The following is a 21,758-nucleotide window of genomic DNA, read 5'->3' as shown; positions in this document are numbered from 1 at the left end:
GTGCTAGTGTAGGGGTATCATGCAAGATTATCATTTGTGCGACCTTGGTTTGAGAACCGGCTAGTGCATAAAGTGTCTTTTGAATCCTATGAAATGTTTCAAATTAATATATATTGAATCTCACTAAAAACACTGCAATATTGCATTTCTCAGAGATTAGCATCCAAGATGTCTCTATTCACCAAATTCTTAAAAAGCATAGAAGTAACACTTCCTCTCCACAGGCAAAAAAAATTGTGCTACTGGCACAAACACTAAAGTCCCAAAGCTGCTATTGTAAAGGCAATAACATTTCCGAATTATTTATATTTGCTCCACTAACTCTTTAGCACAATCTTCCTTGAACTAAAAATACATCCATGGAGAAAATGTATGTACTTCTTATCTTGGGAAATCTATACAACAGTGCAAATAGTACAATTTCACTTGAAAATCATAGCCAAATTGCACATTTTTGACTAAAGATTATCAATTGATTGTTAGTCATTTGTTGTGTGAATTAAAGGTTTCTAAAGAGCGCTAGTAGTGTAGGGGTATCATGCAAGATTCCCATTCTTGCGACCCGGGTTCGAGTCCCGGCTAGCGCATGAAAATGTGTTTTTTTGAATCCTAGGACATTTTTCAAATTAATATATATTGAATCTCATTAAAAACATTACAATATAGCATTTCTCAAAGATGAGCCTCAAAGATGTCTCTATTCACCAAATTCTTAAAAAGCATAATAGTAACATTTCCTCTCCACAGGTAAAAAAAATGTGCTACTGACACAAACACTAAAAACCCAAAGCTGCTATTGTAAAGGCAATTACATTTCCGAATTATTTATGTTTGTTCCACAAACTCTTTAGCACAATCTTCCTTGAACTAAAAATACATCCATGGAGCAAAGATATGTATTTCTTATCTTGGGAAATCTATACAACAATGCAAATAGTACAATTTCACTTGAAAATCATAGCCAAATTGAACATTTTTGACTAAAGATCATCAATTGATTGTTAGTCATTTGTTGTGTGAATTATAGGTAGCTAAAAAGCGCTAGTAGTGTAGGGGTATCATGCAAGATTCCCATTCTTGCGACCTGGGTTCGAGTCCCAGCTAGCACATAAAAGTGTGTCTTTTGAATTCTATAAAATCTGTTAAATTAATATATAATTAATCTGTATAAAAAACATAGCTTTATTGCTTTTCTCAGAGATAGTCCTTGAAGATGTCTCAATTCACAAAATTCTTAAAAAGCATAGAGGTAACATTTTCTCTCCACAGGTAAAAAAAATGTACCAGTGATACAAACACTAAAGAGTTAAAGCTTTATTTGTGAAGTCAATTATATTTCTTAATTTTTTACATCTGCTCCACAATGTCATTATCAAATCTTTCCTTGAAAAAAAATACATCCAAAGAGTAAATATATGTATTTCTTATTGTGGGAAACTTATAAGGCAGTGGAGATAGTTCAGCTTCACTTGAAAAACACAGTCACATTGCACAATTTTCACTAGAGATTAACAATTGATTGCAAGACTTCTTTTATGTGAATGTAGTTCTTTAAGAATGTGCTAGTGTAGGGGTATCATGCAAGATTATCATTCGTGCGACCTTGGTTTGAGACCCGGCTAGTGCATAATGTGTCTTTTGAATCCTATGAAATGTTTCAAATTAATATATATTGAATCTCACTAAAAACACTGCAATATTGCATTTCTCAGAGATTAGCATCCAAGATGTCTCTATTCACCAAATTCTTAAAAAGCATAGAAGTAACACTTCCTCTCCACAGGTAAAAAAATTGTGCTACTGACACAAACACTACAGTCCCAAAGCTGCTATTGTAAAGGCAATTACATTTCCGAATTATTTATATTTGCTCCAAAAACTCTTTAGCATAATCTTCCTTTAACTAAAAATACATCCATGGAGCAAATGTATGTACTTCTTATCTTGGGAAATCTATACTACAGTGCAAATAGAACAATTTCACTTGAAAATCATAGCCAAATTGAACATTTTTGACTAAAGATTATCAATTGATTGTTAGTCATTTGTTGTGTGAATTAAAGGTTTCTAAAGAGCGCTAGTAGTGTAGGGGTATCATGCAAGATTCCCATTCTTGCGACCCGGGTTCGAGTCCCGGCTAGCGCATAAAAATGTGTTTTTTGAATCCTATGACATTTTTCAAATTAATATATATTGAATCTCACTAAAAACATTACAATATTGCATTTCTCAAAGATGAGCCTCTAAGATGTCTCTATTCTCCAAATTCTTGAAAAGCATAATAGTAACATTTCCTCTCCACAGGTAAAAAAAAAAGTGCTACGGACACAAACACTAAAGACCCAAAGCTTCTATTGTAAAGGCAATTACATTTCCAAATTAACTACATTTGTTCCACAAACTCTTTAGCACAATCTTCCTTGAAGTAAAAATACATCCATGGAGCAAAGATATGTATTTCTTATCTTGGGAAATCTATACAACAGTGCAAATAGTACAATTTCACTTGAAAATCATAGCCAAATTGAACATTTTTGACTAAAGATCATCAATTGATTGTTAGTCATTTGTTGTGTGAATTATAGGTAGCTAAAAAGCGCTAGTAGTGTAGGGGTATCATGCAAGATTCCCATTCTTGCGACCTGGGTTCGAGTCCCAGCTAGCACATAAAAGTGTGTCTTTTGAATTCTATAAAATCTGTTAAATTAATATATAATTAATATGTATAAAAAACATAGCTTTATTGCTTTTCTCAGAGATAGTCCTTGAAGATGTCTCAATTCACAAAATTCTTAAAAAGCATAGAGGTAACATTTTCTCTCCACAGGTAAAAAAATGTACCAGTGATACAAACACTAAAGAGTTAAAGCTTTAATTGTGAAGTCAATTATATTTCTTAATTTTTTACATCTGCTCCACAATGTCATTATCAAATCTTTCCTTGAAAAAAAATACATCCAAAGAGTAAATATATGTATTTCTTATTGTGGGAAACTTATAAGGCAGTGGAGATAGTACAACTTCTCTTGAAAAACACAGTCACATTGCACAATTTTCACTAGAGATTAACAATTGATTGCAAGACATCTTTTATGTGAATGTAGTTCTTTAAGAATGTGCTAGTGTAGGGGTATCATGCAAGATTATCATTCGTGCGACCTTGGTTTGAGACCTGGCTAGTGCATAAAGTGTCTTTTGAATCCTATGAAATGTTTCAAATTAATATATATTGAATCTCACTAAAAACACTGCAATATTGCATTTCTCAGAGATTAGCATCCAAGATGTCTCTATTCACCAAATTCTTAAAAAGCATAGAAGTAACACTTCCTCTCCACAGGTAAAAAAATTGTGCTACTGGCACAAACACTAAAGTCACAAAGCTGCTATTGTAAAGGCAATAACATTTCCGAATTATTTATATTTGCTCCACAAACTCTTTAGCACAATCTTCCTTGAACTAAAAATACATCCATGGAGAAAATGTATGTACTTCTTATCTTGGGAAATCTATACTACAGTGCAAATAGTACAATTTCACTTGAAAATCATAGCCAAATTGCACATTTTTGACTAAAGATTATCAACTGATTGTTAGTCATTTGTTATGTGAATTAAAAGTTTCAGAAGAGCGCTAGTAGTGTAGGGGTATCATGCAAGATTCCCATTCTTGTGACCCGGGTTAGAGTCCCGGCTAGTGCATGAAAATGTGTTTTTTGAATCCTATGACATTTTTCAAAATAATATATATTTAATCTCACTAAAAACATTACAATATTGCATTTCTCAAAGATGAGCCTCCAAGATGTCTCTATTCACCAAATTCTTAAAAAGCATAATAGTAACATTTCCTCTCCACAGGTAAAAAAAATGTGCTACTGACACAAACACTAAAGACCCAATGCTGCTATTGTAAAGGCAATTACATTTCCGAATTATTTATATTTGTTCCACAAACTCTTTAGCACAATCTTCCTTGAACTAAAAATACATCCATGGAGCAAAGATATGTATTTCTTATCTTGGGAAATCTATACAACAGTGCAAATAGTACAATTTCACTTGAAAATCATAGCCAAATTGAACATTTTTGACTAAAGATCATCAATTGATTGTTAGTCATTTGTTGTGTGAATTATAGGTAGCTAAAAAGCGCTAGTAGTGTAGGGGTATCATGCAAGATTCCCATTCTTGCGACCTGGGTTTGAGTCCCAGCTAGCGCATAAAAGTGTGTCTTTTGAATTCTATAAAATCTGTTAAATTAATATATAATTAATCTGTATAAAAAACATAGCTTTATTGCTTTTCTCAGAGATAGTCCTTGAAGATGTCTCAATTCACAAAATTCTTAAAAAGCATAGAGGTAACATTTTCTCTCCACAGGTAAAAAAAATGTACCAGTGATACAAACACTAAAGAGTTAAAGCTTTATTTGTAAAGTCAATTATATTTCTTAATTTTTTACATCTGCTCCACAATGTCATTATCAAATCTTTCCTTGAAAAAAAAAAAATCCAAAGAGTAAATATATGTATTTCTTATTGTGGGAAACTTATAAGGCAGTGGAGATAGTTCAGCTTCACTTGAAAAACACAGTCACATTGCACAATTTTCACTAGAGATTAACAATTGATTGCAAGACTTCTTTTATGTGAATGTAGTTCTTTAAGAATGTGCTAGTGTAGGGGTATCATGCAAGATTATCATTCGTGCGACCTTGGTTTGAGACCCGGCTAGTGCATAATGTGTCTTTTGAATCCTATGAAATGTTTCAAATTAATATATATTGAATCTCACTAAAAACACTGCAATATTGCATTTCTCAGAGATTAGCATCCAAGATGTCTCTATTCACCAAATTCTTAAAAAGCATAGAAGTAACACTTCCTCTCCACAGGTAAAAAAATTGTGCTACTGACACAAACACTACAGTCCCAAAGCTGCTATTGTAAAGGCAATTACATTTCCGAATTATTTATATTTGCTCCAAAAACTCTTTAGCATAATCTTCCTTTAACTAAAAATACATCCATGGAGCAAATGTATGTACTTCTTATCTTGGGAAATCTATACTACAGTGCAAATAGAACAATTTCACTTGAAAATCATAGCCAAATTGAACATTTTTGACTAAAGATTATCAATTGATTGTTAGTCATTTGTTGTGTGAATTAAAGGTTTCTAAAGAGCGCTAGTAGTGTAGGGGTATCATGCAAGATTCCCATTCTTGCGACCCGGGTTCGAGTCCCGGCTAGCGCATAAAAATGTGTTTTTTGAATCCTATGACATTTTTCAAATTAATATATATTGAATCTCACTAAAAACATTACAATATTGCATTTCTCAAAGATGAGCCTCTAAGATGTCTCTATTCTCCAAATTCTTGAAAAGCATAATAGTAACATTTCCTCTCCACAGGTAAAAAAAAAAGTGCTACGGACACAAACACTAAAGACCCAAAGCTTCTATTGTAAAGGCAATTACATTTCCGAATTAACTACATTTGTTCCACAAACTCTTTAGCACAATCTTCCTTGAAGTAAAAATACATCCATGGAGCAAAGATATGTATTTCTTATCTTGGGAAATCTATACAACAGTGCAAATAGTACAATTTCACTTGAAAATCATAGCCAAATTGAACATTTTTGACTAAAGATCATCAATTGATTGTTAGTCATTTGTTGTGTGAATTATAGGTAGCTAAAAAGCGCTAGTAGTGTAGGGGTATCATGCAAGATTCCCATTCTTGCGACCTGGGTTCGAGTCCCAGCTAGCACATAAAAGTGTGTCTTTTGAATTCTATAAAATCTGTTAAATTAATATATAATTAATATGTATAAAAAACATAGCTTTATTGCTTTTCTCAGAGATAGTCCTTGAAGATGTCTCAATTCACAAAATTCTTAAAAAGCATAGAGGTAACATTTTCTCTCCACAGGTAAAAAAATGTACCAGTGATACAAACACTAAAGAGTTAAAGCTTTAATTGTGAAGTCAATTATATTTCTTAATTTTTTACATCTGCTCCACAATGTCATTATCAAATCTTTCCTTGAAAAAAAATACATCCAAAGAGTAAATATATGTATTTCTTATTGTGGGAAACTTATAAGGCAGTGGAGATAGTACAACTTCTCTTGAAAAACACAGTCACATTGCACAATTTTCACTAGAGATTAACAATTGATTGCAAGACATCTTTTATGTGAATGTAGTTCTTTAAGAATGTGCTAGTGTAGGGGTATCATGCAAGATTATCATTCGTGCGACCTTGGTTTGAGACCTGGCTAGTGCATAAAGTGTCTTTTGAATCCTATGAAATGTTTCAAATGAATATATATTGAATCTCACTAAAAACACTGCAATATTGCATTTCTCAGAGATTAGCATCCAAGATGTCTCTATTCACCAAATTCTTAAAAAGCATAGAAGTAACACTTCCTCTCCACAGGTAAAAAAATTGTGCTACTGGCACAAACACTAAAGTCCCAAAGCTGCTATTGTAAAGGCAATAACATTTCCGAATTATTTATATTTGCTCCACAAACTCTTTAGCACAATCTTCCTTGAACTAAAAATACATCCATGGAGAAAATGTATGTACTTCTTATCTTGGGAAATCTATACTACAGTGCAAATAGTACAATTTCACTTGAAAATCATAGCCAAATTGCACATTTTTGACTAAAGATTATCAACTGATTGTTAGTCATTTGTTATGTGAATTAAAAGTTTCAGAAGAGCGCTAGTAGTGTAGGGGTATCATGCAAGATTCCCATTCTTGTGACCCGGGTTAGAGTCCCGGCTAGTGCATGAAAATGTGTTTTTTGAATCCTATGACATTTTTCAAAATAATATATATTTAATCTCACTAAAAACATTACAATATTGCATTTCTCAAAGATGAGCCTCCAAGATGTCTCTATTCACCAAATTCTTAAAAAGCATAATAGTAACATTTCCTCTCCACAGGTAAAAAAAATGTGCTACTGACACAAACACTAAAGACCCAATGCTGCTATTGTAAAGGCAATTACATTTCCGAATTATTTATATTTGTTCCACAAACTCTTTAGCACAATCTTCCTTGAACTAAAAATACATCCATGGAGCAAAGATATGTATTTCTTATCTTGGGAAATCTATACAACAGTGCAAATAGTACAATTTCACTTGAAAATCATAGCCAAATTGAACATTTTTGACTAAAGATCATCAATTGATTGTTAGTCATTTGTTGTGTGAATTATAGGTAGCTAAAAAGCGCTAGTAGTGTAGGGGTATCATGCAAGATTCCCCTTCTTGCGACCTGGGTTCGAGTCCCAGCTAGCGCATAAAAGTGTGTCTTTTGAATTCTATAAAATCTGTTAAATTAATATATAATTAATCTGTATAAAAAACATAGCTTTATTGCTTTTCTCAGAGATAGTCCTTGAAGATGTCTCAATTCACAAAATTCTTAAAAAGCATAGAGGTAACATTTTCTCTCCACAGGTAAAAAAAATGTACCAGTGATACAAACACTAAAGAGTTAAAGCTTTATTTGTAAAGTCAATTATATTTCTTAATTTTTTACATCTGCTCCACAATGTCATTATCAAATCTTTCCTTGAAAAAAAATACATCCAAAGAGTAAATATATGTATTTCTTATTGTGGGAAACTTATAAGGCAGTGGAGATAGTTCAGCTTCACTTGAAAAACACAGTCACATTGCACAATTTTCACTAGAGATTAACAATTGATTGCAAGACTTCTTTTATGTGAATGTAGTTCTTTAAGAATGTGCTAGTGTAGGGGTATCATGCAAGATTATCATTCGTGCGACCTTGGTTTGAGACCCGGCTAGTGCATAATATGTCTTTTGAATCCTATGAAATGTTTCAAATTAATATATATTGAATCTCACTAAAAACACTGCAATATTGCATTTCTCAGAGATTAGCATCCAAGATGTCTCTATTCACCAAATTCTTAAAAAGCATAGAAGTAACACTTCCTCTCCACAGGTAAAAAAATTGTGCTACTGACACAAACACTACAGTCCCAAAGCTGCTATTGTAAAGGCAATTACATTTCCGAATTATTTATATTTGCTCCAAAAACTCTTTAGCATAATCTTCCTTTAACTAAAAATACATCCATGGAGCAAATGTATGTACTTCTTATCTTGGGAAATCTATACTACAGTGCAAATAGAACAATTTCACTTGAAAATCATAGCCAAATTGAACATTTTTGACTAAAGATTATCAATTGATTGTTAGTCATTTGTTGTGTGAATTAAAGGTTTCTAAAGAGCGCTAGTAGTGTAGGGGTATCATGCAAGATTCCCATTCTTGCGACCCGGGTTCGAGTCCCGGCTAGCGCATAAAAATGTGTTTTTTGAATCCTATGACATTTTTCAAATTAATATATATTGAATCTCACTAAAAACATTACAATATTGCATTTCTCAAAGATGAGCCTCTAAGATGTCTCTATTCTCCAAATTCTTGAAAAGCATAATAGTAACATTTCCTCTCCACAGGTAAAAAAAAAAGTGCTACGGACACAAACACTAAAGACCCAAAGCTTCTATTGTAAAGGCAATTACATTTCCGAATTAACTACATTTGTTCCACAAACTCTTTAGCACAATCTTCCTTGAAGTAAAAATACATCCATGGAGCAAAGATATGTATTTCTTATCTTGGGAAATCTATACAACAGTGCAAATAGTACAAGAGTAAATATATGTATTTCTTATTGTGGGAAACTTATAAGGCAGTGGAGATAGTACAACTTCTCTTGAAAAACACAGTCACATTGCACAATTTTCACTAGAGATTAACAATTGATTGCAAGACATCTTTTATGTGAATGTAGTTCTTTAAGAATGTGCTAGTGTAGGGGTATCATGCAAGATTATCATTCGTGCGACCTTGGTTTGAGACCTGGCTAGTGCATAAAGTGTCTTTTGAATCCTATGAAATGTTTCAAATTAATATAGTCCCAAAGCTGCTATTGTAAAGGCAATAACATTTCAGAATTATTTATATTTGCTCCACTAACTCTTTAGCACAATCTTCCTTGAACTAAAAATACATCCATGGAGAAAATGTATGTACTTCTTATCTTGGGAAATCTATACAACAGTGCAAATAGTACAATTTCACTTGAAAATCATAGCCAAATTGCACATTTTTGACTAAAGATTATCAATTGATTGTTAGTCATTTGTTGTGTGAATTAAAGGTTTCTAAAGAGTGCTAGTAGTGTAGGGGTATCATGCAAGATTCCCATTCTTGCGACCCGGGTTCGAGTCCCGGCTAGCGCATGAAAATGTGTTTTTTTGAATCCTAGGACATTTTTCAAATTAATATATATTGAATCTCATTAAAAACATTACAATATTGCATTTCTCAAAGATGAGCCTCAAAGATGTCTCTATTCACCAAATTCTTAAAAAGCATAATAGTAACATTTCCTCTCCACAGGTAAAAAAAATGTGCTACTGACACAAACACTAAAAACCCAAAGCTGCTATTGTAAAGGCAATTACATTTCCGAATTATTTATGTTTGTTCCACAAACTCTTTAGCACAATCTTCCTTGAACTAAAAATACATCCATGGAGCAAAGATATGTATTTCTTATCTATACAACAATGCAAATAGTACAATTTCACTTGAAAATCATAGCCAAATTGAACATTTTTGACTAAAGATCATCAATTGATTGTTAGTCATTTGTTGTGTGAATTATAGGTAGCTAAAAAGCGCTAGTAGTGTAGGGGTATCATGCAAGATTCCCATTCTTGCGACCTGGGTTCGAGTCCCAACTAGTACATAAAAGTGTGTCTTTTGAATTCTATAAAATCTGTTAAATTAATATATAATTAATATGTATAAAAAACATAGCTTTATTGCTTTTCTCAGAGATAGTCCTTGAAGATGTCTCAATTCACAAAATTCTTAAAAAGCATAGAGGTAACATTTTCTCTCCACAGGTAAAAAAATGTACCAGTGATACAAACACTAAAGAGTTAAAGCTTTAATTGTGAAGTCAATTATATTTCTTAATTTTTTACATCTGCTCCACAATGTCATTATCAAATCTTTCCTTGAAAAAAAATACATCCAAAGAGTAAATATATGTATTTCTTATTGTGGGAAACTTATAAGGCAGTGGAGATAGTACAACTTCTCTTGAAAAACACAGTCACATTGCACAATTTTCACTAGAGATTAACAATTGACTGCAAGACATCTTTTATGTGAATGTAGTTCTTTAAGAATGTGCTAGTGTAGGGGTATCATGCAAGATTATCATTCGTGCGACCTTGGTTTGAGACCTGGCTAGTGCATAAAGTGTCTTTTGAATCCTATGAAATGTTTCAAATTAATATATATTGAATCTCACTAAAAACACTGCAATATTGCATTTCTCAGAGATTAGCATCCAAGATGTCTCTATTCACCAAATTCTTAAAAAGCATAGAAGTAACACTTCCTCTCCACAGGTAAAAAAATTGTGCTACTGGCACAAACACTAAAGTCCCAAAGCTGCTATTGTAAAGGCAATAACATTTCCGAATTATTTATATTTGCTCCACAAACTCTTTAGCACAATCTTCCTTGAACTAAAAATACATCCATGGAGAAAATGTATGTACTTCTTATCTTGGGAAATCTATACTACAGTGCAAATAGTACAATTTCACTTGAAAATCATAGCCAAATTGCACATTTTTGACTAAAGATTATCAACTGATTGTTAGTCATTTGTTATGTGAATTAAAAGTTTCAGAAGAGCGCTAGTAGTGTAGGGGTATCATGCAAGATTCCCATTCTTGTGACCCGGGTTAGAGTCCCGGCTAGTGCAAGAAAATGTGTTTTTTGAATCCTATGACATTTTTCAAAATAATATATATTTAATCTCACTAAAAACATTACAATATTGCATTTCTCAAAGATGAGCCTCCAAGATGTCTCTATTCACCAAATTCTTAAAAAGCATAATAGTAACATTTCCTCTCCACAGGTAAAAAAAATGTGCTACTGACACAAACACTAAAGACCCAATGCTGCTATTGTAAAGGCAATTACATTTCCGAATTATTTATATTTGTTCCACAAACTCTTTAGCACAATCTTCCTTGAACTAAAAATACATCCATGGAGCAAAGATATGTATTTCTTATCTTGGGAAATCTATACAACAGTGCAAATAGTACAATTTCACTTGAAAATCATAGCCAAATTGCACATTTTTGACTAAAGATCATCAATTGATTGTTAGTCATTTGTTGTGTGAATTAAAGGTTTCTAAAGAGTGCTAGTAGTGTAGGGGTATCATGCAAGATTCCCATTCTTGCGACCCGGGTTCGAGTCCCGGCTAGTGCATGAAAATGTGTTTTTTTGAATCCTAGGACATTTTTCAAATTAATATATATTGAATCTCATTAAAAACATTACAATATTGCATTTCTCAAAGATGAGCCTCAAAGATGTCTCTATTCACCAAATTCTTAAAAAGCATAATAGTAACATTTCCTCTCCACAGGTAAAAAAAATGTGCTACTGACACAAACACTAAAAACCCAAAGCTGCTATTGTAAAGGCAATTACATTTCCGAATTATTTATGTTTGTTCCACAAACTCTTTAGCACAATCTTCCTTGAACTAAAAATACATCCATGGAGCAAAGATATGTATTTCTTATCTTGGGAAATCTATACAACAATGCAAATAGTACAATTTCACTTGAAAATCATAGCCAAATTGAACATTTTTGACTAAAGATCATCAATTGATTGTTAGTCATTTGTTGTGTGAATTATAGGTAGCTAAAAAGCGCTAGTAGTGTAGGGGTATCATGCAAGATTCCCATTCTTGCGACCTGGGTTCGAGTCCCAGCTAGCACATAAAAGTGTGTCTTTTGAATTCTATAAAATCTGTTAAATTAATATATAATTAATCTGTATAAAAAACATAGCTTTATTGCTTTTCTCAGAGATAGTCCTTGAAGATGTCTCAATTCACAAAATTCTTAAAAAGCATAGAGGTAACATTTTCTCTCCACAGGTAAAAAAAATGTACCAGTGATACAAACACTAAAGAGTTAAAGCTTTAATTGTGAAGTCAATTATATTTCTTAATTTTTTACATCTGCTCCACAATGTCATTATCAAATCTTTCCTTGAAAAAAAATACATCCAAAGAGTAAATATATGTATTTCTTATTGTGGGAAACTTATAAGGCAGTGGAGATAGTTCAGCTTCACTTGAAAAACACAGTCACATTGCACAATTTTCACTAGAGATTAACAATTGATTGCAAGACTTCTTTTATGTGAATGTAGTTCTTTAAGAATGTGCTAGTGTAGGGGTATCATGCAAGATTATCATTCGTGCGACCTTGGTTTGAGACCCGGCTAGTGCATAATGTGTCTTTTGAATCCTATGAAATGTTTCAAATTAATATATATTGAATCTCACTAAAAACACTGCAATATTGCATTTCTCAGAGATTAGCATCCAAGATGTCTCTATTCACCAAATTCTTAAAAAGCATAGAAGTAACACTTCCTCTCCACAGGTAAAAAAATTGTGCTACTGACACAAACACTACAGTCCCAAAGCTGCTATTGTAAAGGCAATTACATTTCCGAATTATTTATATTTGCTCCAAAAACTCTTTAGCATAATCTTCCTTTAACTAAAAATACATCCATGGAGCAAATGTATGTACTTCTTATCTTGGGAAATCTATACTACAGTGCAAATAGAACAATTTCACTTGAAAATCATAGCCAAATTGAACATTTTTGACTAAAGATTATCAATTGATTGTTAGTCATTTGTTGTGTGAATTAAAGGTTTCTAAAGAGCGCTAGTAGTGTAGGGGTATCATGCAAGATTCCCATTCTTGCGACCCGGGTTTCGAGTCCCGGCTAGCGCATAAAAATGTGTTTTTTGAATCCTATGACATTTTTCAAATTAATATATATTGAATCTCACTAAAAACATTACAATATTGCATTTCTCAAAGATGAGCCTCTAAGATGTCTCTATTCTCCAAATTCTTGAAAAGCATAATAGTAACATTTCCTCTCCACAGGTAAAAAAAAAAGTGCTACGGACACAAACACTAAAGACCCAAAGCTTCTATTGTAAAGGCAATTACATTTCCGAATTAACTACATTTGTTCCACAAACTCTTTAGCACAATCTTCCTTGAAGTAAAAATACATCCATGGAGCAAAGATATGTATTTCTTATCTTGGGAAATCTATACAACAGTGCAAATAGTACAATTTCACATGAAAATCATAGCCAAATTGAACATTTTTGACTAAAGATCATCAATTGATTGTTAGTCATTTGTTGTGTGAATTATAGGTAGCTAAAAAGCGCTAGTAGTGTAGGGGTATCATGCAAGATTCCCATTCTTGCAACCTGGGTTCGAGTCCCAGCTAGCACATAAAAGTGTGTCTTTTGAATTCTATAAAATCTGTTAAATTAATATATAATTAATATGTATAAAAAACATAGCTTTATTGCTTTTCTCAGAGATAGTCCTTGAAGATGTCTCAATTCTCAAAATTCTTAAAAAGCATAGAGGTAACATTTTCTCTCCACAGGTAAAAAAATGTACCAGTGATACAAACACTAAAGAGTTAAAGCTTTAATTGTGAAGTCAATTATATTTCTTAATTTTTTACATCTGCTCCACAATGTCATTATCAAATCTTTCCTTGAAAAAAAATACATCCAAAGAGTAAATATATGTATTTCTTATTGTGGGAAACTTATAAGGCAGTGGAGATAGTACAACTTCTCTTGAAAAACACAGTCACATTGCACAATTTTCACTAGAGATTAACAATTGATTGCAAGACATCTTTTATGTGAATGTAGTTCTTTAAAAATGTGCTAGTGTAGGGGTATCATGCAAGATTATCTTTCGTGCGTCCTTGGGTTGAGACCTGGCTAGTGCATAATGTGTCTTTTGAATCCTATGAAATGTTTCAAATTAATATATATTGAATCTCACTAAAAACACTGCAATATTGCATTTCTCAGAGATTAGCATCCAAGATGTCTCTATTCACCAAATTCTTAAAAAGCATAGAAGTAACACTTCCTCTCCACAGGTAAAAAAATTGTGCTACTGGCACAAACACTAAAGTCCCAAAGCTGCTATTGTAAAGGCAATAACATTTCCGAATTATTTATATTTGCTCCACAAACTCTTTAGCACAATCTTCCTTGAACTAAAAATACATCCATGGAGAAAATGTATGTACTTCTTATCTTGGGAAATCTATACTACAGTGCAAATAGTACAATTTCACTTGAAAATCATAGCCAAATTGCACATTTTTGACTAAAGATTATCAACTGATTGTTAGTCATTTGTTATGTGAAATAAAAGTTTCAGAAGAGCGCTAGTAGTGTAGGGGTATCATGCAAGATTCCCATTCTTGTGACCCGGGTTAGAGTCCCGACTAGTGCATGAAAATGTGTTTTTTGAATCCTATGACATTTTTCAAAATAATATATATTTAATCTCACTAAAAACATTACAATATTGCATTTCTCAAAGATGAGCCTCCAAGATGTCTCTATTCACCAAATTCTTAAAAAGCATAATAGTAACATTTCCTCTCCACAGGTAAAAAAAATGTGCTACTGACACAAACACTAAAAACCCAAAGCTGCTATTGTAAAGGCAATTACATTTCCGAATTATTTATGTTTGTTCCACAAACTCTTTAGCACAATCTTCCTTGAACTAAAAATACATCCATGGAGCAAAGATATGTATTTCTTATCTTGGGAAATCTATACAACAATGCAAATAGTACAATTTCACTTGAAAATCATAGCCAAATTGAACATTTTTGACTAAAGATCATCAATTGATTGTTAGTCATTTGTTGTGTGAATTATAGGTAGCTAAAAAGCGCTAGTAGTGTAGGGGTATCATCCAAGATTCCCATACTTGCGACCTGGGTTTGAGTCCCAGCTAGCACATAAAAGTGTGTCTTTTGAATTCTATAAAATCTGTTAAATTAATATATAATTAATCTGTATAAAAAACATAGCTTTATTGCTTTTCTCAGAGATAGTCCTTGAAGATGTCTCAATTCACAAAATTCTTAAAAAGCATAGAGGTAACATTTTCTCTCCACAGGTAAAAAAAATGTACCAGTGATACAAACACTAAAGAGTTAAAGCTTTATTTGTGAAGTCAATTATATTTCTTAATTTTTTACATCTGCTCCACAATGTCATTATCAAATCTTTCCTTGAAAAAAAATACATCCAAAGATTAAATATATGTATTTCTTATTGTGGGAAACTTATAAGGCAGTGGAGATAGTTCAGCTTCACTTGAAAAACACAGTCACATTGCACAATTTTCACTAGAGATTAACAATTGATTGCAAGACTTCTTTTATGTGAATGTAGTTCTTTAAGAATGTGCTAGTGTAGGGGTATCATGCAAGATTATCATTCGTGCGACCTTGGTTTGAGACCCGGCTAGTGCATAATGTGTCTTTTGAATCCTATGAAATGTTTCAAATTAATATATATTGAATCTCACTAAAAACACTGCAATATTGCATTTCTCAGAGATTAGCATCCAAGATGTCTCTATTCACCAAATTCTTAAAAAGCATAGAAGTAACACTTCCTCTCCACAGGCAAAAAAAATTGTGCTACTGGCACAAACACTAAAGTCCCAAAGCTGCTATTGTAAAGGCAATAACATTTCCGAATTATTTATATTTGCTCCACTAACTCTTTAGCACAATCTTCCTTGAACTAAAAATACATCCATGGAGAAAATGTATGTACTTCTTATCTTGGGAAATCTATACAACAGTGCAAATAGTACAATTTCACTTGAAAATCATAGCCAAATTGCACATTTTTGACTAAAGATTATCAATTGATTGTTAGTCATTTGTTGTGTGAATTAAAGGTTTCTAAAGAGTGCTAGTAGTGTAGGGGTATCATGCAAGATTCCCATTCTTGCGACCCGGGTTCGAGTCCCGGCTAGCGCATGAAAATGTGTTTTTTTGAATCCTAGGACATTTTTCAAATTAATATATATTGAATCTCATTAAAAACATTACAATATTGCATTTCTCAAAGATGAGCCTCAAAGATGTCTCTATTCACCAAATTCTTGAAAAGCATAATAGTAACATTTCCTCTCCACAGGTAAAAAAAATGTGCTACTGACACAAACACTAAAGACCCAAAGCTTCTATTGTAAAGGCAATTACATTTCTGAATTAACTACATTTGTTCCACAAACTCTTTAGCACAATCTTCCTTGAAGTAAAAATACATCCATGGAGCAAAGATATGTATTTCTTATCTTGGGAAATCTATACAACAGTGCAAATAGTACAATTTCACTTGAAAATCATAGCCAAATTGAACATTTTTGACTAAAGATCATCAATTGATTGTTAGTCATTTGTTGTGTGAATTATAGGTAGCTAAAAAGCGCTAGTAGTGTAGGGGTATCATGCAAGATTCCCATTCTTGCGACCTGGGTTCGAGTCCCAGCTAGCACATAAAAGTGTGTCTTTTGAATTCTATAAAATCTGTTAAATTAATATATAATTAATATGTATAAAAAACATAGCTTTATTGCTTTTCTCAGAGATAGTCCTTGAAGATGTCTCAATTCACAAAATTCTTAAAAAGCATAGAGGTAACATTTTCTCTCCACATTTAAAAAAAATGTACCAGTGATACAAACACTAAAGAATTAAAGCTTTAATTGTGAAGTCAATTATATTTCTTAATTTTTTACATCTGCTCCACAATGTCATTATCAAATCTTTCCTTGAAAAAAAATACATCCAAAGAGTAAATATATGTATTTCTTATTGTGGGAAACTTATAAGGCAGTGGAGATAGTACAACTTCACTTGAAAAACACAGTCACATTGCACAATTTTCACTAGAGATTAACAATTGATTGCAAGACATCTTTTATGTGAATGTAGTTCTTTAAGAATGTGCTAGTGTAGGGGTATCATGCAAGATTATCATTCGTGCGACCTTGGTTTGAGACCTGGCTAGTGCATAATGTGTCTTTTGAATCCTATGAAATGTTTCAAATTAATATATATTGAATCTCACTAAAAACACTGCAATATTGCATTTCTCAGAGATTAGCATCCAAGATGTCTCTATTTACCAAATTCTTAAAAAGCATAGAAGTAACACTTCCTCTCCACAGGTAAAAAAATTGTGCTACTGGCACAAACACTAAAGTCCCAAAGCTGCTATTGTAAAGGCAATAACATTTCCGAATTATTTATATTTGCTCCACAAACTCTTTAGCACAATCTTCCTTGAACTAAAAATACATCCATGGAGAAAATGTATGTACTTCTTATCTTGGGAAATCTATACTACAGTGCAAATAGTACAATTTCACTTGAAAATCATAGCCAAATTGCACATTTTTGACTAAAGATTATCAACTGATTGTTAGTCATTTGTTATGTGAATTAAAAGTTTCAGAAGAGCGCTAGTAGTGTAGGGGTATCATGCAAGATTCCCATTCTTGTGACCCGGGTTAGAGTCCCGGCTAGTGCATGAAAATGTGTTTTTTGAATCCTATGACATTTTTCAAAATAATATATATTTAATCTCACTAAAAACATTACAATATTGCATTTCTCAAAGATGAGCCTCCAAGATGTCTCTATTCACCAAATTCTTAAAAAGCATAATAGTAACATTTCCTCTCCACAGGTAAAAAAAATGTGCTACTGACACAAACACTAAAGACCCAAAGCTGCTATTGTAAAGGCAATTACATTTCCGAATTAACTACATTTGTTCCAAAAACTCTTTAGCACAATCTTCCTTGAACTAAAAATACATCCATGGAGCAAAGATATGTATTTCTTATCTTGGGAAATCTATACAACAATGCAAATAGTACAATTTCACTTGAAAATCATAGCCAAATTGAACATTTTTGACTAAAGATCATCAATTGATTGTTAGTCATTTGTTGTGTGAATTATAGGTAGCTAAAAAGTGCTAGTAGTGTAGGGGTATCATGCAAGATTCCCATTCTTGCGACCCGGGTTCGAGTCCCGGCTAGCGCATGAAAATGTGTTTTTTTGAATCCTAGGACATTTTTCAAATTAATATATATTGAATCTCATTAAAAACATTACAATATTGCATTTCTCAAAGATGAGCCTCAAAGATGTCTCTATTCACCAAATTCTTAAAAAGCATAATAGTAACATTTCCTCTCCACAGGTAAAAAAAATGTGCTACTGACACAAACACTAAAAACCCAAAGCTGCTATTGTAAAGGCAATTACATTTCCGAATTATTTATGTTTGTTCCACAAACTCTTTAGCACAATCTTCCTTGAACTAAAAATACATCCATGGAGCAAAGATATGTATTTCTTATCTTGGGAAATCTATACAACAATGCAAATAGTACAATTTCACTTGAAAATCATAGCCAAATTGAACATTTTTGACTAAAGATCATCAATTGATTGTTAGTCATTTGTTGTGTGAATTATAGGTAGCTAAAAAGCGCTAGTAGTGTAGGGGTATCATGCAAGATTCCCATTCTTGCGACCTGGGTTCGAGTCCCAGCTAGCACATAAAAGTGTGTCTTTTGAATTCTATAAAATCTGTTAAATTAATATATAATTAATCTGTATAAAAAACATAGCTTTATTGCTTTTCTCAGAGATAGTCCTTGAAGATGTCTCAATTCACAAAATTCTTAAAAAGCATAGAGGTAACATTTTCTCTCCACAGGTAAAAAAAATGTACCAGTGATACAAACACTAAAGAGTTAAAGCTTTAATTGTGAAGTCAATTATATTTCTTAATTTTTTACATCTGCTCCACAATGTCATTATCAAATCTTTCCTTGAAAAAAAATACATCCAAAGAGTAAATATATGTATTTCTTATTGTGGGAAACTTATAAGGCAGTGGAGATAGTTCAGCTTCACTTGAAAAACACAGTCACATTGCACAATTTTCACTAGAGATTAACAATTGATTGCAAGACTTCTTTTATGTGAATGTAGTTCTTTAAGAATGTGCTAGTGTAGGGGTATCATGCAAGATTATCATTCGTGCGACCTTGGTTTGAGACCCGGCTAGTGCATAATGTGTCTTTTGAATCCTATGAAATGTTTCAAATTAATATATATTGAATCTCACTAAAAACACTGCAATATTGCATTTCTCAGAGATTAGCATCCAAGATGTCTCTATTCACCAAATTCTTAAAAAGCATAGAAGTAACACTTCCTCTCCACAGGTAAAAAAATTGTGCTACTGACACAAACACTACAGTCCCAAAGCTGCTATTGTAAAGGCAATTACATTTCCGAATTATTTATATTTGCTCCAAAAACTCTTTAGCATAATCTTCCTTTAACTAAAAATACATCCATGGAGCAAATGTATGTACTTCTTATCTTGGGAAATCTATACTACAGTGCAAATAGAACAATTTCACTTGAAAATCATAGCCAAATTGAACATTTTTGACTAAAGATTATCAATTGATTGTTAGTCATTTGTTGTGTGAATTAAAGGTTTCTAAAGAGCGCTAGTAGTGTAGGGGTATCATGCAAGATTCCCATTCTTGCGACCCGGGTTTCGAGTCCCGGCTAGCGCATAAAAATGTGTTTTTTGAATCCTATGACATTTTTCAAATTAATATATATTGAATCTCACTAAAAACATTACAATATTGCATTTCTCAAAGATGAGCCTCTAAGATGTCTCAATTCTCCAAATTCTTGAAAAGCATAATAGTAACATTTCCTCTCCACAGATAAAAAAAAAAGTGCTACGGACACAAACACTAAAGACCCAAAGCTTCTATTGTAAAGGCAATTACATTTCCGAATTAACTACATTTGTTCCACAAACTCTTTAGCACAATCTTCCTTGAAGTAAAAATACATCCATGGAGCAAAGATATGTATTTCTTATCTTGGGAAATCTATACAACAGTGCAAATAGTACAATTTCACTTGAAAATCATAGTCAAATTGAACATTTTTGACTAAAGATCATCAATTGATTGTTAGTCATTTGTTGTGTGAATTATAGGTAGCTAAAAAGCGCTAGTAGTGTAGGGGTATCATGCAAGATTCCCATTCTTGCGACCTGGGTTCGAGTCCCAGCTAGCACATAAAAGTGTGTCTTTTGAATTCTATAAAATCTGTTAAATTAATATATAATTAATATGTATAAAAAACATAGCTTTATTGCTTTTCTCAGAGATAGTCCTTGAAGATGTCTCAATTCACAAAATTCTTAAAAAGCATAGAGGTAACATTTTCTCTCCACAGGTAAAAAAATGTACCAGTGATACAAACACTAAAGAGTTAAAGCTTTAATTGTGAAGTCAATTATATTTCTTAATTTTTTACATCTGCTCCACAATGTCATTATCAAATCTTTCCTTGAAAAAAAATACATCCAAAGAGTAAATATATGTATTTCTTATTGTGGGAAACTTATAAGGCAGTGGAGATAGTACAACTTCTCTTGAAAAACACAGTCACATTGCACAATTTTCACTAGAGATTAACAATTGATTGCAAGACATCTTTTATGTGAATGTAGTTCTTTAAGAATGTGCTAGTGTAGGGGTATCATGCAAGATTATCTTTCGTGCGACCTTGGTTTGAGACCTGGCTAGTGCATAATGTGTCTTTTGAATCCTATGAAATGTTTCAAATTAATATATATTGAATCTCACTAAAAACACTGCAATATTGCATTTCTCAGAGATTAGCATCCAAGATGTCTCTATTCACCAAATTCTTAAAAAGCATAGAAGTAACACTTCCTCTCCACAGGTAAAAAAATTGTGCTACTGGCACAAACACTAAAGTCCCAAAGCTGCTATTGTAAAGGCAATAACATTTCCGAATTATTTATATTTGCTCCACAAACTCTTTAGCACAATCTTCCTTGAACTAAAAATACATCCATGGAGAAAATGTATGTACTTCTTATCTTGGGAAATCTATACAACAGTGCAAATAGTACAATTTCACTTGAAAATCATAGCCAAATTGCACATTTTTGACTAAAGATTATCAACTGATTGTTAGTCATTTGTTATGTGAATTAAAAGTTTCAGAAGAGCGCTAGTAGTGTAGGGGTATCATGCAAGATTCCCATTCTTGTGACCCGGGTTAGAGTCCCGACTAGTGCATGAAAATGTGTTTTTTGAATCCTATGACATTTTTCAAAATAATATATATTTAATCTCACTAAAAACATTACAATACTGCATTTCTCAAAGATGAGCCTCCAAGATGTCTCTATTCACCAAATTCTTAAAAAGCATAATAGTAACATTTCCTCTCCACAGGTAAAAAAAATGTGCTACTGACACAAACACTAAAAACCCAAAGCTGCTATTGTAAAGGCAATTACATTTCCGAATTATTTATGTTTGTTCCACAAACTCTTTAGCACAATCTTCCTTGAACTAAAAATACATCCATGGAGCAAAGATATGTATTTCTTATCTTGGGAAATCTATACAACAATGCAAATAGTACAATTTCACTTGAAAATCATAGCCAAATTGAACATTTTTGACTAAAGATCATCAATTGATTGTTAGTCATTTGTTGTGTGAATTATAGGTAGCTAAAAAGCGCTAGTAGTGTAGGGGTATCATCCAAGATTCCCATACTTGCGACCTGG

General features: G+C 32.4%; 24 non-coding genes across 24 annotated transcripts; all 24 read left to right on the top strand.

The window, feature by feature from the left end:
* The first annotated feature begins 516 nt into the window (after positions 1–516).
* TRNAG-CCC (transfer RNA glycine (anticodon CCC)) lies at positions 517–587 on the top strand. Its single transcript has one exon. It is a non-coding gene; the product is annotated as a tRNA-Gly (tRNA).
* A 451-nt stretch (positions 588–1,038) lies between these two features.
* On the top strand, positions 1,039–1,109 carry TRNAG-CCC (transfer RNA glycine (anticodon CCC)). Its single transcript has one exon. It is a non-coding gene; the product is annotated as a tRNA-Gly (tRNA).
* Positions 1,110–2,074: 965 nt separating this feature from the next.
* TRNAG-CCC (transfer RNA glycine (anticodon CCC)) lies at positions 2,075–2,145 on the top strand. The gene has a single exon. It is a non-coding gene; the product is annotated as a tRNA-Gly (tRNA).
* Positions 2,146–2,596: 451 nt separating this feature from the next.
* On the top strand, positions 2,597–2,667 carry TRNAG-CCC (transfer RNA glycine (anticodon CCC)). Its single transcript has one exon. It is a non-coding gene; the product is annotated as a tRNA-Gly (tRNA).
* A 964-nt stretch (positions 2,668–3,631) lies between these two features.
* Positions 3,632–3,702, top strand: TRNAG-CCC (transfer RNA glycine (anticodon CCC)). Its single transcript has one exon. It is a non-coding gene; the product is annotated as a tRNA-Gly (tRNA).
* Positions 3,703–4,152: 450 nt separating this feature from the next.
* TRNAG-CCC (transfer RNA glycine (anticodon CCC)) lies at positions 4,153–4,223 on the top strand. Its single transcript has one exon. It is a non-coding gene; the product is annotated as a tRNA-Gly (tRNA).
* Positions 4,224–5,188: 965 nt separating this feature from the next.
* TRNAG-CCC (transfer RNA glycine (anticodon CCC)) lies at positions 5,189–5,259 on the top strand. Its single transcript has one exon. It is a non-coding gene; the product is annotated as a tRNA-Gly (tRNA).
* A 451-nt stretch (positions 5,260–5,710) lies between these two features.
* Positions 5,711–5,781, top strand: TRNAG-CCC (transfer RNA glycine (anticodon CCC)). Its single transcript has one exon. It is a non-coding gene; the product is annotated as a tRNA-Gly (tRNA).
* A 964-nt stretch (positions 5,782–6,745) lies between these two features.
* Positions 6,746–6,816, top strand: TRNAG-CCC (transfer RNA glycine (anticodon CCC)). Its single transcript has one exon. It is a non-coding gene; the product is annotated as a tRNA-Gly (tRNA).
* Positions 6,817–7,266: 450 nt separating this feature from the next.
* TRNAG-CCC (transfer RNA glycine (anticodon CCC)) lies at positions 7,267–7,337 on the top strand. The gene has a single exon. It is a non-coding gene; the product is annotated as a tRNA-Gly (tRNA).
* Positions 7,338–8,302: 965 nt separating this feature from the next.
* TRNAG-CCC (transfer RNA glycine (anticodon CCC)) lies at positions 8,303–8,373 on the top strand. The gene has a single exon. It is a non-coding gene; the product is annotated as a tRNA-Gly (tRNA).
* Positions 8,374–9,250: 877 nt separating this feature from the next.
* TRNAG-CCC (transfer RNA glycine (anticodon CCC)) lies at positions 9,251–9,321 on the top strand. Its single transcript has one exon. It is a non-coding gene; the product is annotated as a tRNA-Gly (tRNA).
* A 1,476-nt stretch (positions 9,322–10,797) lies between these two features.
* Positions 10,798–10,868, top strand: TRNAG-CCC (transfer RNA glycine (anticodon CCC)). Its single transcript has one exon. It is a non-coding gene; the product is annotated as a tRNA-Gly (tRNA).
* Positions 10,869–11,318: 450 nt separating this feature from the next.
* TRNAG-CCC (transfer RNA glycine (anticodon CCC)) lies at positions 11,319–11,389 on the top strand. The gene has a single exon. It is a non-coding gene; the product is annotated as a tRNA-Gly (tRNA).
* A 451-nt stretch (positions 11,390–11,840) lies between these two features.
* TRNAG-CCC (transfer RNA glycine (anticodon CCC)) lies at positions 11,841–11,911 on the top strand. The gene has a single exon. It is a non-coding gene; the product is annotated as a tRNA-Gly (tRNA).
* Positions 11,912–12,876: 965 nt separating this feature from the next.
* TRNAG-CCC (transfer RNA glycine (anticodon CCC)) lies at positions 12,877–12,948 on the top strand. Its single transcript has one exon. It is a non-coding gene; the product is annotated as a tRNA-Gly (tRNA).
* A 451-nt stretch (positions 12,949–13,399) lies between these two features.
* TRNAG-CCC (transfer RNA glycine (anticodon CCC)) lies at positions 13,400–13,470 on the top strand. Its single transcript has one exon. It is a non-coding gene; the product is annotated as a tRNA-Gly (tRNA).
* A 2,522-nt stretch (positions 13,471–15,992) lies between these two features.
* TRNAG-CCC (transfer RNA glycine (anticodon CCC)) lies at positions 15,993–16,063 on the top strand. The gene has a single exon. It is a non-coding gene; the product is annotated as a tRNA-Gly (tRNA).
* A 451-nt stretch (positions 16,064–16,514) lies between these two features.
* TRNAG-CCC (transfer RNA glycine (anticodon CCC)) lies at positions 16,515–16,585 on the top strand. The gene has a single exon. It is a non-coding gene; the product is annotated as a tRNA-Gly (tRNA).
* Positions 16,586–17,550: 965 nt separating this feature from the next.
* TRNAG-CCC (transfer RNA glycine (anticodon CCC)) lies at positions 17,551–17,621 on the top strand. The gene has a single exon. It is a non-coding gene; the product is annotated as a tRNA-Gly (tRNA).
* Positions 17,622–18,071: 450 nt separating this feature from the next.
* TRNAG-CCC (transfer RNA glycine (anticodon CCC)) lies at positions 18,072–18,142 on the top strand. The gene has a single exon. It is a non-coding gene; the product is annotated as a tRNA-Gly (tRNA).
* Positions 18,143–18,593: 451 nt separating this feature from the next.
* On the top strand, positions 18,594–18,664 carry TRNAG-CCC (transfer RNA glycine (anticodon CCC)). The gene has a single exon. It is a non-coding gene; the product is annotated as a tRNA-Gly (tRNA).
* A 965-nt stretch (positions 18,665–19,629) lies between these two features.
* On the top strand, positions 19,630–19,701 carry TRNAG-CCC (transfer RNA glycine (anticodon CCC)). The gene has a single exon. It is a non-coding gene; the product is annotated as a tRNA-Gly (tRNA).
* A 451-nt stretch (positions 19,702–20,152) lies between these two features.
* Positions 20,153–20,223, top strand: TRNAG-CCC (transfer RNA glycine (anticodon CCC)). Its single transcript has one exon. It is a non-coding gene; the product is annotated as a tRNA-Gly (tRNA).
* Positions 20,224–21,758: the final 1,535 nt, after the last annotated feature.

Source organism: Taudactylus pleione, unplaced genomic scaffold (genome assembly GCF_031769625.1).
Source record: "Taudactylus pleione unplaced genomic scaffold, aTauple2 ptg000497l, whole genome shotgun sequence".
Lineage (NCBI taxonomy): Eukaryota > Metazoa > Chordata > Amphibia > Anura > Myobatrachidae > Taudactylus > Taudactylus pleione.
This window is presented reverse-complemented; position numbering and strand designations above follow the sequence as displayed.